The sequence below is a fragment of the Myotis myotis genome, unplaced genomic scaffold (assembly GCF_014108235.1).
Source record: "Myotis myotis isolate mMyoMyo1 unplaced genomic scaffold, mMyoMyo1.p scaffold_m19_p_19, whole genome shotgun sequence".
In the NCBI taxonomy this organism is placed as follows: Eukaryota; Metazoa; Chordata; class Mammalia; order Chiroptera; family Vespertilionidae; genus Myotis; species Myotis myotis.
Genome location: NW_023416323.1, coordinates 22,353,136 through 22,369,760, shown reverse-complemented (window position 1 = coordinate 22,369,760; position 16,625 = coordinate 22,353,136). Strand labels below are relative to the sequence as shown.

Sequence of the window (16,625 nt, the reverse complement as noted above, 5' to 3'; positions counted from 1 at the left end):
TTAAGACATCTGCTCGGAGCCTCGCATTATAAAGGAATGGAAGGGATCCAGGAGTCCTTTATAAGATGGGGGCTGCTAAGTGAGCGGCACATATTTCAAGGAAGGATCTTAATCAGACGTTATTTATATCTATAATATTTTACAAATTAAAAGCAGCAGAAATAGTCACCGGAAGGATGTCAGCAAGCAGGGCAAAAAAAAAAAAAAAAGAACCTGAAGCCCAGAAGAGAGAGACTGATGATGATGTCTGGGAAAGGAGGGGTGAAAAAGGAGCAAATTTACCGTCATTGGCAGGTGTCAAAATGTTCCGTTTAAATGAAATGGCACGTGCCCTGAAGTAGCGTGGGTGCTGCACAGCCCACCCGTGTTTCTGTTTCGGCCGCCCAGCCTATTTTCTTTCCCGTTCAAGCTCAGCCGTCTCCTCCCCTGCCTCTGGGTCACCGAGGGCTCCTACTTTATTATTTCCTTTTACTTCAGTTCATTATGCTCTGTGATTCAGTGGAAACATAAAAAATGGCTCTTAATTTTAATTAATGGCAAACTTAGAACAGGCCCATTTAATAAATCTGTTCTCTGAGCTTAACAAGTCTCCTCTCCTGTAAGGGCCTCCTGTCATTTCATTAACTCCAGAGACTCCAGACCCCATGACTGTGTCATAGACAAGAGCTGCAGGTACGTCAGGAGACGCGTAATGGACTCACAGGATCCCGTCCCCAGGTCCCACTGAAGAGTTGGTTATTTGTCCTGCAGTTGGGACTCAGCTGTTGTTTCCACTGGGATTAAACAGCTGTCACATTGTTAATGACATCAAATTCACTCATTAAGCCTCTCGTTCCCTTCCCACGGAAAGTGGGGATTCAGAAATCTCTGCCACATCCCCCTTTATGAGGGAGTGAAAGTCCAGGAAAAAAACAACTGTGGCCCTTAAGCCCTTGTGCTGATGGGTTCTTGTGAGGAGTAATTAAGCCGCTTTGTAAAGCGTGTTGTTCTGTTGGCATTTGAGTGCTTACGTCCCATGGTGGGAGTAGCTGGGAAGACTGGGAAGGTGAGAAAGGGAAGAAACCTAGAATTCTTCTAGTCATACCTCCACTTTTTGTTAACAACACAAAACAAAGTTACTAAATAATTAACCAACCAGAAGTGAACTTGTGTGTGTTCTCAAAAGTATACCTGGCCGTTTCTTCAAACCTCTGTAACCAGATGTCTGATCAGTAGGAAGTCCCTGCTCTTTTTTTCTTTTTCCTTTAAAACAAAATATTTTTATTGATTTCAGAGAGGAAGGGAGAGGGAGAGAGAGAGAGAAACATCAGTGATCAGAGAGAATCATTGATCAGCTGCCTTCTGCACACCCCCTACTGGGGATTGAGCTCACAACCCAGGCATGTGGGGAATCGAACCATGACCTCCTGGTCATGGGTCAGTGCTCAACCAGGGACACACACTGGCTGGGCTCCTTTTCCTTTTTTTAAGAGAATTTTTCCTTCCATGTCCATCTCCCAAATTGAAAAACACACTTTATAGGGTTTTATTGTTATTTTGATAGGGATGGTTTTGTTTTCAAAATGAAAGTTTGAATCCAGAGTTTGATTGAGAAATCTGTTCCTCGAGGAAAAAGTAAATGAAAGTCTCTCTCAGCGTCTTTGGCAGCATGGATTCCTAAGAATATAGGGGAGTAAGACATGAAGGTGGGAGCACAGTACAGCACAGGACTCTTGAACTGGGGCCCCCACTTCCGCTGGCAAACACAATAGGGAAAAGGATGGGTGTGTAGGATTTTGTTTGCTGTTTCCTTCACCTTGTTTGTTTCATTACACAATACCAGTCCTAGGATTATTTCAAGATAATTGCACTGTTAGTTCCCTTTCTCCCCCGCCCCTCTAATCCCCTCAGGCAAGATAAAACTCACACAATGTTTATGTCAAATGTTTAACATTATTTTCTAAAACCTTTCACCTTTCTAAAAAACACCTTCAAAAAGTGTCCTCTCCCCACTTCTGTGGCTGAAAGTGCAGGGTGATTTCACACATCAAACACAGCAGGACAACTCCCCCTGGTTAATACCAGCCTCCAGGGAGAAGGGAAAGAATGCAAGAAACCCAGAGCAGAGGGATGCTGGGTGGGCGGGAGGGGCGATATGCTCATCAGAGGACCGATTCTTTTGGATCCCTGTTAGAGAAAAACCATGTCTAAGGAGCCCACAGGAGCAGGAAAGCCACGGGCAGTTCAATAAATAACCACCTTCCAGTCCAGATAATGAAATACGGGAGTTTTATGTGTCACATCAATAAACATCTTAATTGAACAGCACATGGCTTCTCCCCTAACACATGCCTCAGACTGCACTCGCTTTCCCGAGTCTAAGTAACTGGGGAAGTCACTCAGACTCAACCTCTACAGCGAAATGGGACTCTAGTGTCCAGAACCAGGCCCAGGGGTGATGCGATACATTCATCTTAGTTAAGATTATCAACCAAAATAAGCCATATATTACTTTTTAGTGTATCATATGATGCACAAGGAATTGCTTTAGGGTTTTGTTTTGGTTTGGTTTTGATTTAGCAAAAGCCTAATATCACTGACTCATAGGAAACGTTACCCGCTGGAAATTCCTCAGCCCCACTAGCTAATGTTCTTCGCCGTTACTCCTTGGTCAAGCCCCAAGACCCACCCTCAGTCTCTGGTGTTGGGTCCCTCGGCTCTCCACCCTCCAGAATGGGATGTTCAGGGTGTAACCTCCCAACGCCTGCAATCCAGGCGGGGAAGCAGAGGCAATTTATTAGCCCAGCTTCCTGTCCACAGGAGGCCCGGGGAGGCCTTGAATTTCGCAGCTGCAAGTCAAATTCCACCAGCGCAGTCGTGGAATTTAATGAGGCCTCTCTGGACACAAAGAGAGATGGACATTTCTAGGCTTGCTGGCTGGGCTCCCAAGCCTCCTCCTCTCTCCTGATGAGACCTTCATCAAAAGGCCCAGGATGTTGTCATGGCTGGGTCTGTCCTTTTGTTTATTATTCTACATGCAACTCTAGACCTGCTTGGCCCTCAGAATTTATTGCTGCCAGTAAAAGGGCCCCCTCCAAAAACAAAAAGACAACAAAAACGGTTAAGCTTTATGGTATAGTTATCCTTTAGCGAGCACGCGTAAGACTGACCTCATCTGATTCAGGAGTTCCCAACTGGGGCCAATTGTGCCCCCGGGGACCTCAGGCGGTGCTGGGAACATGGCTGGTTGTCACAGCTCTGGCGGAAGGGCAGGAGGAGAGGCCAGGGCTGCTGCTAAGCACCCTGCAATGTGCAGGACAGCTCTTGGCACCAAGAATGATCCAGGCCCAGATGTGGACAGTCCTGAGGATGCGAAACCCTGGCGTGCTTCTCAATCCTTTATTTTATTATTGCCTCCCAGCCCCAGGAGCCTTTTCAGATGATTTTCCTGAAATTTTAATGCCACAGATCTATTGCATATCTGTTTTCATACTGTCTGCATATCTGTGCTTTACACAGTAAAAGGGGAACCATTTTTACTCTCCCACCTTCTCCACCCCCAGGACCAGTGTTCACCCCCCCACCTCCCCAAAGGAGTCACTTCCCCCACTGGTAGCTCTGAGCCATAGGCAGTTTTTGAGCAAGGGAATGTAGTGAGGGGATTCATCTTTTATTTTTATTTATGTTTTAAATTAATTTTGGGGGGGGGTGACATTGGTTAATAAGATTATGTAGGTGACAAGTGTACCTGACAGCCATGTGGTAAGCCCGGGGCTCCTAGCTCTGTAAGGTCCCTCTTCCAGCTGTGTCAGCAGCCACAGCCGTCAGCCGCTCCCCCACCCGGTGCCCTGCCACCCTTGCTCACTTGATATCCTCCTGCCTTTTTAGCTGCCAATTCTCGGGAACCTTTGTGATACCGCTCTCTGGAGATGCCACTTCCTTTCAGTGGTGCATCTAGTCAGCTCCCCTGCGCTGGGCTCCAGCAACATTAAGGGATGCTGTTCCACCTGAGTATACATTTCAAGACTGTGTCTTCCTTGCCCATCGTTGGGTGGCCTGCACAGTTCCTGGCCCGGAGTGAATGTGTGAGTGAACGAATAAACAACTGAATGAATAAGGGCTTTTCTCTTTGCAAAGCTCCCTGCACATTTTAATCTAGCCAGCATCTTGCAAAACACACCTACTTCTTTCTGATCTTCATTTTTAGGTAGTTTTGAAATGAGAACCAAATGAGGCTGCTTTTGCTCTCGACACGCCAGGTCTTCACACACTCCCAGCACCCAGGGCTGTGTGGCCAGTCTCAGATCCGGAGCAGGTGATGTGCGTGGGCCTGTGACTAACAGAGCCACACGACGCAGGAGGGAGGCAGCCTGGAAAGCCAACAGAGGCAAGTAATTTCTGAAGAAGGGACCCAGGAGGCGGAGAATGGGTGGCTGATGCGGAACAAAGAGCCTGGTCCCTTCCCTGCAGTTCCACCTCAGTCTCAGGGATGCAGCCAGGATCCCTGAGACCAAGGATCGAGGTCGGATCCCCAACTTGTGAGGGCCGTGGCCTCAGCATCACCAGGCCTTAACGCTCAACCCATCAGCTGGCTCAGAGTGCGGCTCTGAGATAAAATAGCACCAAGAGACAACGCCAGGGCATTCGGCGGCTCCGAAGCTATTGCTCCTCTCTTGCCATACCCGGTCTCTGTACGGCAACTTCTGCTTCAAATACTGTTCATAAGGCCAATGTTAGTGCTGCCATTGACAGTGTCTCCTTAACGCCTGGGTCAGAGGTCAACGTGCAGGCCAGAGAGCTGAGGTCTCCTGAGTATGAGCCCCCGAGCCCCGCCCTATGCCGTCCCCTTTGTATTCAGCCCACCCAAAGGGGAGTCTCTGGCCCAGCCTCCACGCCCTCTGTTTTGTGTGATTTGCTCTGTTGGATGAGCACACCAGCTCCCCAGAGGAGTTCCTCGGGTCTGGGAGGATGGGAGTTTCTGGAAGCTCCCGCACACATCCACCCGCAATGCCTGTGGTGCCCTCAGGCACTCTCCCAAGAGCGGCTGCATCCTCCTCGTTGCCCTGTAAGTGGTATGTCAGGTGCCCATCCATCTTTGAGTCGAGAGGTTGTTTTGAACGACTCCTTTCAGCAGAAATTCCTCAGAGTGGTGGGGGCTCAGCGGGGAGGAGGGGAAGGGTGGCGTTTGTCAGAAAGGCACGGGCCTCTGACTCCAGAGTCCTGGAGGGATCTCAGAGGCCGGGATATCCTCCAGGTAATATTTATTTACCTGATTTGTTAGGACCACAAAAGTGCTTAGGGTGGTCCTCTTCCTGCCCCCCAAACCAACCAGACTCCAGAAGCCCAAGGAGATTAGTTATGAGCCTGTCCCTCACTTTCTTCCTCCCTGAAAACCCACCAGGGACCTCCTCTCCACACAGGTCCTCATTTGGGGGAATTTTTCATTCCTTTTTTTTTTTTTTTCCTGAGAGGCTTAATGTACACTTTTCATATAAACAAGAGAGGTAAGAGGGAGGGAGCAGAAGAAGGAAATGGTGAAAACTGAGCTGAGGGAAATGCCCAGAGGAAGGAAAATTCCAACAGAGGGCAAGGCAGGTCAGCGCAGCGCAGGCTGCTGGGTCTCCGGGTGGTGCCTGAGTCCCTGGCTGCCCTGCAGGACCCCCTTCTTATCCCCGTGACAGACACACATGGTTCCTTCTGGATGAGTTCTTTCTGGACAGCAACAGCAGACACACATGCACACATGCAAGAAAACTTCAGGGACATTTTTTTTCTTTCTCTTGCCCCCTCTCTCCCCAATTTAATTGAGGTGAAATTCATATAACATAAAATTAACCATTTTAAAGCCAACAATTCAATGTCATTTAGTACATTCACAACTGTATGCAACTACCACTTCTGTCTAGTTCCAAAATATATTATCCCCTCACAATAAAACCCTGTATCCACTAAGCATTATTCCCTATTCTCCTCTCCTCCCAGCCCTTGGAGGCCACCGAAGTGCTTTCTGTCTCTATGAACTTGCCTACTCTGTATCTTTTACATAAAAGGAATCATACAATACGGGACCATTGTGTCTCTCTTCTCTCATTTAGCATGTTTTCAAGGTTCATCAAGGTTATAGCATGTATCCCTGCTTCCTTCCTTTTTGTGGCTGCATAATATTCCATTGTGTTTTCATAGCACATTTTGTTTATCTGTTCTTCCGTAGGTGGATACTTATATTGTTTCCACAGTTTGGTGGTTGTGTATAGTGCTGCTATGAACAAGAATTTGCTTGAGCACCTGTGTTCAATTCTTTTGGCTATAGACCTAGGAGTGGCATACATCCAATGCTGTGTCACGTGGTAATCCTGTCTTAGCTCTTTGAGGAACCATCAGACTGTTTTCCACAGCAGCTGCACCATTTTACATTCCCACCAGCAATGCACAAGGGTTCCAGTTTCTCCACATCCTTGCCAGCGCTTGTTTTTTTCTTAGGTACATTTTGATCTCCTTTGTACCTTCTCTCTCCCTACATCTTCAAGCTGATGGACTGAGATCAGGATGTAAGGGTCTGCTTGCACCTTCATTCGCGTCTGCTCAGAACTCCTGTCTCGTATCTTTCCTCTAGAATGCTGCTCAGGCTCATTTTGTTGTATGTTACATGCATTATGGGTTGTCTCACAATAATTAAAAGGGGAATCCATATCATAGAACATGTGAAAACACAGCAGAAAACACACACAGAGATTTTTTAAAAAGAAAAGCCGTCCCTGGTTCCATCACCCAGACATAAGCTCTGTATTTTAGTTTATTTCCTTCTAGTCTTTTTTCTCCCCTTGTATCATATTAGTTAGGAATTGGTTTGACTCTAAGTAAAAACTGCTACAATGACGACCATCAACAACAAGATGGGAGTGTGCTTCTGTCTCAGGGCAGGTGAGCTCCTTCCTGGAGTTGCTCTGATGCTGTGGCCACTTTGTGGTGGACAGGGCCCCTTCCTGCCAGCTTTTGCTCAGGAATGGATTAGAGGAAGGTGAAAAGACCCCAGAATCAGGAGGAGCTGGCTGAGGCTGTAGGGGTTGCACGAAGGTTCCAACCAGCCCTGCAATAGAGATGTGCCAAATGGAGCTCCTATAATTAGGGTGAGGGGATCCCATTCCGCAGATGACTCAGGTGCATCGAACACAGGTGTTGAAGAATTGGGACAGTCCCAGGCGGACCATGGCTTCTGGATGACGGCATTGGTGACTTTGCCTTCATCCAAAAGATGTGATTGATGACTGGAGAAAGGGCAGTGGGATAAGTCAACACAGGCCACCCTGTCCTCAGACTCCCACCCCAATCCATGCGGAACTATAATTATCCTCCCGCTTTACCACCATCTAGTTTGTCAGTCTTCATCATGAAGTCCGTCACGTTAGGTCCATGTTACAGATGGAGAAACTGAGGCAGAGGTTGACAAACACAACTCATTTCCTTTAGCATTTCCATTACTTTGTTTGACTTAAACACTTTCGTGGCTAATTTTATTCCAACAGTGTCCCTAGAATCATTTTAGTTCTCTTGGCTGTAACCAAATCTGCACAATGCCACTTGAATTGGCAAGATCTGAGTCAAACCTCAATTTTCACAATTAATTGTGCTGCAGTTAATTAAATTGATCGCCTGGCAATCCAGCCTCAATTAAAATACTAATAGTTTATTTATTTATTTCATCATTTACGAAGCGTTTTTAACCTGCGCCATCTCACAGGATCCTATTTGGATACCCTGATGATGGGGATAACAATGTGTCTAATTATCCCATAGGTAGAGTTGTGGGAACCACACATGACATTTCAAATCAGGATCAGAATTTTGACCTTGAAAGTAGGACCAGATCTACTTACTCAGCTCAGTTCTCCTAAGGAGACAGAGGTCTTGGTTTAGCTGCTAAACGTGTTGTCTTTTAAATAAGTATTTTGCGGAAGAGTTTATTGTCATCAAGAAAAGAAAAAGTAGGAGAGTACTACCTTGAAAGTCCTCCTTAGTTTTAAAAGGATTGAGTTCACTGCACAATGGGAAGGGTCATGTTATGTCATGTTTTTGGAAATGTCGCAGTAGGGTTATATAAGGTCCCAGGACTGGTCCCACTTTCTGCTTCTTGATTTGTGTGTAGATCTGTGGACAGGAGCTATTTGCTCCCTGGTCATGGGTATTTTTGTCTGTAATGCAAGAGTGCGCTCCAGAGTCCTCCAGCCTCATGAAAGCTGTTCCCGTGGACTTACATGGCTTGGTGCTGAGCCCCCCTTCTAACGGGCAGAACCCTGTGCCACTGGGCTTTCCTGAAATCTGCATGGGGTCTACATGGCGTCCTGAGTGTGTGAGCCCTCGGGAATGGCTTTCCCCACACCTCCCAGCGCTGTTCCCTCATTCCTCCTTTAGGATTTCTCTGTGCGTGCTACTGCTGAGCCATTTCGTGATCTCTACGTGAAGATCCAAAATCGCCAAAGGGAAGAAATTCCAGTGGGGTCTTCCAAGCAGAGTGGAGGGAGCAGAGACAAAGCAGGGAGATGTCTATGCAGCACCCACCGCGTTCAGGATGGTTTTCATCCTGAACATCATTCAAGTCCAAAACAGCCCGAGGGGTAGCTAGAACCGGCTATTTCTATGTTGAAGAGCAAGGAATGAAGTAATTTCCCTGGACTGCACTGAAGATAGTTTGATTTCAAAGTCCTTGCTCTGCCCATTATGCCACATGCCACCTCACCGTTAAATGGCTCCTTCAGACATCCATGGACTTCAACCCTGCAGCCCTCTGCTCTGCTGAAAACACCCTCATAGGACAGTGAGAGCCCCAGCTTTTGATAAGGGGCATCTCAGATCCAGCATCTCTTGCTGACGGGCGCTGGACCTATGGTGGGTAACACATGTCCTCTTACAGGACCTGGCCCCCTATAGGTGATGCCAGGCCACGGCTAAGTTCTGTGGGGTTTGAGTTCCTTCTCCTTCATTGCTCCGAGGAGAAAAAACAAAACAAAAGATCAGCCCTGATGGTGCAGTGCGTCCGCCTGAGAAATAGGAATGTGAATTTGCATTCCTTCCAACTGTGTGTTTGCAAAATATAGACAGGCAAGTTTGAATCACTTTGACTTTGAAAGCATGATCTTGAGCAATTATCTGGGGGGAAAAATATCTCCTCCTCACTAAATAGGTCTGTCAAAAAGAGTCAGAGTACAGCGAGCCATTGCTGGAATACACGGGTGTGCTGGTAAACCGGCCCCAACCAATTAAATAGCGAAATGTCGACTGCATTCAGGCCCTTCCCGGCCCACAGACAGGCTTGTGTAAGTTCATTTTCATCGTAGTGTGTATGTATCTTTAGACCTGAACTGACAGATTCCCACAGTGAACCGGGTAGGGAGTTATCAATTACATGGTTAGCTAGGCGCTGCAGTTGTATGCTCTGCGGCTCCCTGACAGAATCGGGCAGAAAAGGAGGGAAAAGACTAATATTTTTGGTGCAGGAGGACTGTTAATATTGTAGCCTGGGCTTCTCAAATATGTATGTTTATTTAGTTAGGAGAAGACATGCATTTGAATCCTGCAAACCCTAAAGAAGTTTGCATTAAGAAGTAGTGATTACCATAATATTCTCTTCTCAAATATATTTTATTTATTAAAGGAATACTCTTCTGAGCGTCCCTTGATTCTTCCTGTGATAGGTAAATTAATTTCATCAAAGTTTGATTTCTTCATAGTGATCTTGTGAACGGTGCTTGAACTAATAAAATTACCCTGAGCAGATTGCTTATAAAGCCGTTTGCAATTGGAGAGGCAGTAATTAGGGCTATCGTTGCCTTTGGCTGCAGGAAAATATATCCCTTTGTTTTTCTTTGCAAAATATTTACTATGGGTTCTCTTGTAGCCCGAGTCTGATCTGGAAGTTCACTTGTATTTTATTTTTGTGGTCTGGGGCTGAGAATGGCTTTCTAAAATATATCTTCCTCTGAGACATCAAATCCACTAACAGGAATTTCTTTACAGAATCAAAGAGTCAGAAAGAGCTGAAAGATATACCATGGATGCCTAAACTATTGATACTTAAATAAATAGAAAAATATAGGGTAAAGGACAGAAGTGTCTGCAATGAACTGGGGGACAGCAGGGTCTGCAACCAGGGTTTCCTCATTCCTGGGTTTTCAGGGGTGGGCAAACTTTTTGACTTGAGGGCCACCATGGGTTCTTTTTTTTTTTAAAATATATTTTATTGATTTTTTTACAGAGAGGAAGGGAGAGAGATAGAGAGTTAGAAACATCGATGAGAGAGAAACATCAATCAGCTGCCTCCTGCACATCCCCCACTGGGGATATGCCCGCAACCCAGGTACATGCCCTTGACCAGGATCGAACCCGGGACCCTTCAGTCCGCAGGCCGACGCTCTATCCACTGAGCCAAACCGGTTTCGGCCACCATGGGTTCTTAAACTGGACTCAGAAGAAGGAGCTGCGGCCGTGTTTCCCGACGTTGCCATGTTAACACTGCTGCTGGTGAAGGAGCGGAGGGGAGAGCAAGAGAACCCTCCACTCTTTCGGCTCCTCAGGCCGGATAGAACAGCCGAATGGGCCAGATCCGGCCCGCGGGCCGTAGTTTGCCAACGGCTGGCATCCCTTTTTTTTTTCTTTTTTCCTTTTTCAAAGTTGCTTAGCTATTCTAATATCTATACTGCCAAAGATTTGAATGTTGTAATTGATTGTGTTGATTCCTCCCACGTGAGGGGTAAGTGATGGATCTGCTTCATTATCCCCCCTAAAGTAGATGTGCCAAGGCCAAATCTTATGGAGTGGGTTGCAGAGTTGAAGAGTCGCAGGTGTGTCCTGGGGAGAACCTGCCTGGAGCAGTGCTGTTACAAGAGGTGACTGCTTTAAGCCAACCTGATACAAGAAGCTTACACATATGGCTTCAGTGTATTTTTAGAAAACACTTAACAACATAAGTTATAAAATGTTAGAATTGAGTTCATTTCCTAATCAAGGAGTTAGCATCAGACATACCAATTATGACCAACACTATGCAAAGGGGCAACACTAAAAACCTATAATAATTTTGCTATTATCGGGAAATTGCCTCTGTGTTTTATTAAACGGGTAGTCTACTAAATATTTGCCCAGAACAGATCCTTATCACATAGCAAATAGAATGAAAGTTAACATGCTTGACACAGGCATCGTTTTTGAGTTGAGTATCACACCATCCTCTGTTAAGATGGATTTCCTTCTCGGAAGGATAACACATTATGTCTCCATCAGTGAAGACTGAACAGGTATCATACCTGTGCCTTCTTTTCAGATAGAGCAGACCATGATGCTGTGAAAGGAGGAGCAAGGGGAGGAGGGATGAAGTAAGTTAGGATCTTGGAATGTGTCATGTAGCTAAATGTCCACCCGCCTTTGCCCTTTTCTCCTGGCCACACCACTAGATTATATTTCCTAGACTCTCTTGCTGTTAGATTAGATAATGTGACTGAGTTCTAACCAGTGGACTGTGCCCCAGGATGGAGCGAGCCTGGATCCCTGAATCACTTCATGGAGCCCATCTCCCTCTGGTCAATAGGACTTTATAGGAATGAAAGATAAACTTGTGTGTTTTAAGCTTCAGTGACTTTGAAGTTTATCTCTTATAGCGGGTAGGGTTATCTTAGCTAGTACAGAAAGATGGGACTGGTGAAGCATCCCATCTTACTTGAGAGTTGTGCCTTCTCTATTTTTTCCCAATGAATCCAGTATAACCATATGGCACCTGTTCTTGTGCCATGTTTGCCTTTGGACGAGGCTGATCGATGGCAGAGCTTGGACTTCTTAGGAGCGTTAACAGGTAAATTGGAAGTCCCCACCCAAAGGCAGCACTCTCGAGGTCAGGACTTGGCACGCTTTTTCTGTAAAGAGTCAAATACTTAATATTTTAGGCATTGTGGGACACACAGTCTCTATTTGTGATTATTCAATTCTGTCATTGTAATAGAAATACAGCCATAGACAATATTTGATGAGCTTACATTGGCTATCCTTCTGACTCTGGGGTGCCTCTCAAATCTACTCCTGGACATGTCTGTGCACCAATAAAACTGTATTTACAGAAATAGGCGGCAGGCTAGAAAGGTCCCATGGGTCATCAGTTGCCGACACAACCGGCTTATTTAACAACATAAGGATCCTTCAGGATTCTTCTATCAAAAATATCACACAGCCCTGGCCAGTGTTCACAGTGGTTAGAGCGTCGGCCTGCACACAGAAGGGTCTTGGGTTTGGTTCCTGGTCAAGGGCACGTACCTTGTTTGCAGGTTCCATCCTTAGCCCCGGTCTGGGTGTGTGTGGGAGGCAACCAATTGATGTGTCTCTCTCACATCCACCCTTCTCTCCCCGCCCTCCTCTCTCTCTCATTAGTTCGCTCTCTCTCCCCCTCCCACACTCCCTTCCACTGTCTCTAAAACAAAACAATCAGTGGGAAAAATATCCCTGGGTGAGGATTAACAACAACAACAAAAATATAACACACATTTTCGTGTTTTTATAACAATATTCAGAAGTGGTCAGAGTTTCCTTGTCTGTTTTCATGATTTTCACTGTGGTGTCTGTCAATTGCTAAGTGGATTTGGGGTAATGAGTGTGTGCAGGGCATGTAACAGAAAGGAGAAAAACGGGGAAGAAGGTGTCATATGGAGAGTGGAGGGACAGCTTGACATTTTTTTTTATAAATTGGCTCATCTATCAAAGTCTGGTTTTATTTGCCATTTTAACAGAATATGTATTGATATTTGGGCACAAAGAAAGACCCTGGCCCAGATCCAATTTCCTCTGAGTCCCCAGACCCATCCACCACTGCTCCATGAGGAGCCAAGCTCTGGCACCCATATTTGGGACTTTGGGGGGATTCCAGAATTGCTGAATTCCACCCCAGCAGCAGGAGATTCCATGGCAGCCACATGTGATTCCTGCCAGGACTTACCTCCAGAGAGGTCTCCGTTTCCTATTGATCCTGGGATTTTCCATGCCAAATGCTCTGTTCTGTCACCCTGTCACAGCGCGTTATGCCAGGACAGAGGTACAGTTCACCTGTAAGTCTGTGTCACCTGCATGCAAGGTGTTGTGCTGTATTGTCTTAAATGCAGCTTGTCAACAACACCACGGGGCTAATCGCAGTGTCAAGGTCCCCGTGCCTCTGGTCCCTTCGCATCTCTGGCTGGAGCAGATTCCCCTGTCACTGCTGGGAGTCACTCAGACAGCGTGTAGAGCAGGCACGTGATTTATCCAGACCTGCGCATCAGAACACTGACTGCTCCAGCGGTCAGTCAGCCAGGATCCATCTGATTCAGAGACCTTGACTGGCCCAGGGATGCGAATGCTGTGTCAAAGGTCATGGCTCAGAGCCAAACACGCATCATGCTGACCTCCACTTCTCCTTGAGGAGTGGATTTGAGAGGCACCCCAGGGTCAGAAGGATAGCCAGTGTAAGCTCATCTGAGGCGGCAGGGGAACACGGGGGAGACGTCAGGATTAACTGGGGCTGAGGGAGACATTTACCCAAACAGGAGCACACACCCCTGGCCTCGTCAGCATTTCCCCAGGCAAGATGAGTCAAACATTTATATTTTTACATATGCAACATGCTTGCAATTTTCAACCTGGGGTGATAGAAAAACTTATTGAGAATAGTTAATCAATTTTACAAAGGAGCCCCAGGTAGAGACACTTCCAGACCTACAGTTTTGAAAGTCACCTGGAGGATACAGTCTGACTCAGAGCTTTCTGAAGGCACATTCCTAATACGCTCTCTGTGCTCCACGAAGAACAATTGGTTTGGACATGAACTGGTTTCTGTTTTTAGACTGCAGGCCCACAATACCTTAAATAGGCTGGGGCTGTGCTGATTTCACCATTCTTTGCATTTTAGTGAATTTTCTTGTTATGGTTTCATATACGTGATCTGCAGAGATTGAGGGTAAATAAGAACAGGAATGGCGAACTCATGGTCTACTTGCCATCATCCCCCAATTCTGGGTCCCTGGCAGACATCATGAACTCATCCGTACTCTCCTTTCTTCCCTAGCATGGACATGACTCCCTAGTCCCAGTCAATTCAGTGCTCCACAAAGCTGTGACCAACTGAGCAGGGTCAGCCCATGTGTTGAGCTTGTCTACCATCCCTTGACTTCTCCAGAAGAAATTCTAAAAAAAAAAATGCTATTATGATGTTGCTGTTTTTGTTTTTTTTGTGTGTGTGTGTGTGTTTGTGTGTGTGTGTTTGTTTTTTTTTTTTTTACCAGCGTTATGTGAGAATCTTTATTTTGACCAGTAAGGGCAGTAATGTTATTTTTTTAAATTAAAGATTAATTGCCCAGGGATTCAGTGGACATCTCTTTGATAACACCCATTGTGTAGGCATGAGAGTTTCAGGATGGACAAGAGATGCCCTCTGACCCCGGGGACTCAGCAAAGCACAGTAATTTAAGGTCATGCTCCAAGGTTCTTCAAAAGGGATGGCCAGGGGGCACAGTCAAGGTACTCTCATCCCAAATTCAGTAGAGAGGACCCAAGGCCAAGTGGTTCTGGGCTTTCCTAGAGGACAGCCCACCACGGTTCTTCCAGTGCAGCAGTCAGCAGGATTGGACGGCATTCTGAGTACTGGGCTCCAATAGCTGTAGTTTCTATTTCTGAAAGCACAGAGGCTCTTTGGGATTTATGTTCTTACGTCGCAAACCAAAAGATGAGTAAATTCAAAAGTGGCTTGTGCTTATTAATCTAGCGCTGAATTTATTGTGTTTGGGCAACCTGATCTTTGACATGTGAGGGGCTCCCCTCCCCCCCCCCCCGCTTTTTTTGACAGTGGTATTTTTCTACCTTGTAGCGAGAGAAGGTTAGAATGCATTTGAAAATTAAAATATTTTCCCAGCAAAGGCAAGATTTTTCAAGTTTGTTCACACTGGAACCCTTGCAACTTATTTTATCCCCGTTTCATCTTGAAAGGATGAAACAAATGGATTGCGAAACTGGAGGGTATCTCATTTTTTAATCCATTGTTCTAGTGAGAGTTCGGAGCTTCCCTATCAAACATATGGGTTGAGAAAAATTGGAAAAGGCCTCTTCAAGGACTTTTTCTTATGCTGCCTCATGTTTCAAGATGCTTTTAGTGTGACGGCACATATGTCTTTATTTCTGTACGGGGCCCTCCATGAGCAGAAGCAAAGTAGAGTGAATTCATTTCGCACTAATGAGAGAGCTGCCGTATGTTGGCCCAAAGTCTGTGTCCTTTACTTCTTGGGCTGCTGAACTCGGCAACTCTCTAAAGATGTACTCTCCCAAAATTCCCAGCAGGACTTTCCCCGTATTTGCATAGTACGTCCAGTGTAGCGGGCTCTGTTCCTAAGAGCAGGTCTGAATGAAGTCAGATGCCTGTTCTGTCCCTTCTGTATTAGTGTCATTCAGTCCGGCAGGGAAGAGCTGACACACCCACAGGGTAATTCGAAGAGCGTTTAATAACGAGACTGTTTATGAAGGTGGGTTCAGGACAGAGCAATCACGAGAGATAGAGATTTTCCCAGGGACAGTAATGGCGGTGGCTATTACCATCCTAGGCCAGTAGGAGTAAGGAGAGGGAGCAGGTGTGGAGCCAGGTGAGGGCATCTGGCTGGAGAGGACACCTGGCAGGAGCTATCCCTTTGGTTGAGGAATTCAGCCTACCTGTGTTGATTCATTTGTCTCCCCAGGAAAGGTCCTAGGATATTTAACATTCTTCCCTATTACTTAAGCCCACTTAGGAGCCAGATGGTTAAAGGAACTCATTGATGTAGATCATAGTGGTCCACTTTCCCAGGCATGGAGCAGAGCACAAAAGGGTGGAGGATGAACCTGGAAGGCAGAATGGAGGGTCCCCTACAGCTGTCAAGTTAGCTTCTTCCCAGAGAGAAAGCCGTGGGCTATGGTCTCTGCCCTACTCCTTGCCTGTTGCTTCTCAGCTGATCCTGTGTCTGTCACCAGGCCAGCATGTCGATACCTGGGTACCAATTTGTGACTACCCTGGCTGGAAACACAAGCCCCGATGGGCAGTTTGGCAAAGCAGATGTGTGTGGTTCTTTTTGGCTTCGTGTGAAGGGTTTTATTTCCAATCAGGAACTAGCCTGGAGGATTGCCTGGGTACTCTGTAAAAGAAGCTATTGGTGCTGAGTTTGATGATCACAAAATAAGTCATTTAATCTGTAGAGTTTGGGGACTGACGGTGACTCTCTTTGGGGGGAGGGCTTAATTAACATAATTATTGGTATGTGAAGAGTTCTGTGAATACAGGACCCTCCCTGTGTATTTCTCAAATTTATAACCAATCAGAAATAGTGTTCCATCTTGGGCATCACCAACAACTAACCATCTTTCCTCTTTGAGTGGTTCTAAGAATTCTGATCCGATTAGAAAGCCTTCTTTTCAGTCTGGTTCATTCAGTCTCATGAACTAAATACTTTAACTTAAGTCTGATGAGCTCTCTTCTGCTTGCTCCGATTCCTGAGATAGAATGTGCCTAGTGGAAGGTCTTAGCAGTACTACAAAGATTTCATCCAGCCAATCGACCCATACCTGCCCTTTGGCTGGGCATCCGTATCCCCACTGTAAAAGGTGTCCCCACTGGTCAGGTG

General features: G+C 46.2%; 1 protein-coding gene and 1 long non-coding RNA gene across 2 annotated transcripts in view; both read left to right on the top strand.

Annotated features, from left to right (window-relative positions):
- LOC118674138 overlaps nt 1-4,360 on the top strand; it is a 100,881-nt gene extending 96,521 nt beyond the window's left edge. The window contains exons 4-5 of the long non-coding RNA XR_004973585.1: nt 3,868-4,064; nt 4,187-4,360. This is a non-coding gene — a long non-coding RNA (uncharacterized LOC118674138). The remainder of the gene's footprint in view (nt 1-3,867; nt 4,065-4,186) is intronic.
- Nucleotides 1-16,625, top strand: part of WWOX (WW domain containing oxidoreductase) — a 930,714-nt gene that overhangs the window by 726,295 nt on the left and 187,794 nt on the right. The gene's annotated exons all lie outside the window — the stretch shown is intronic.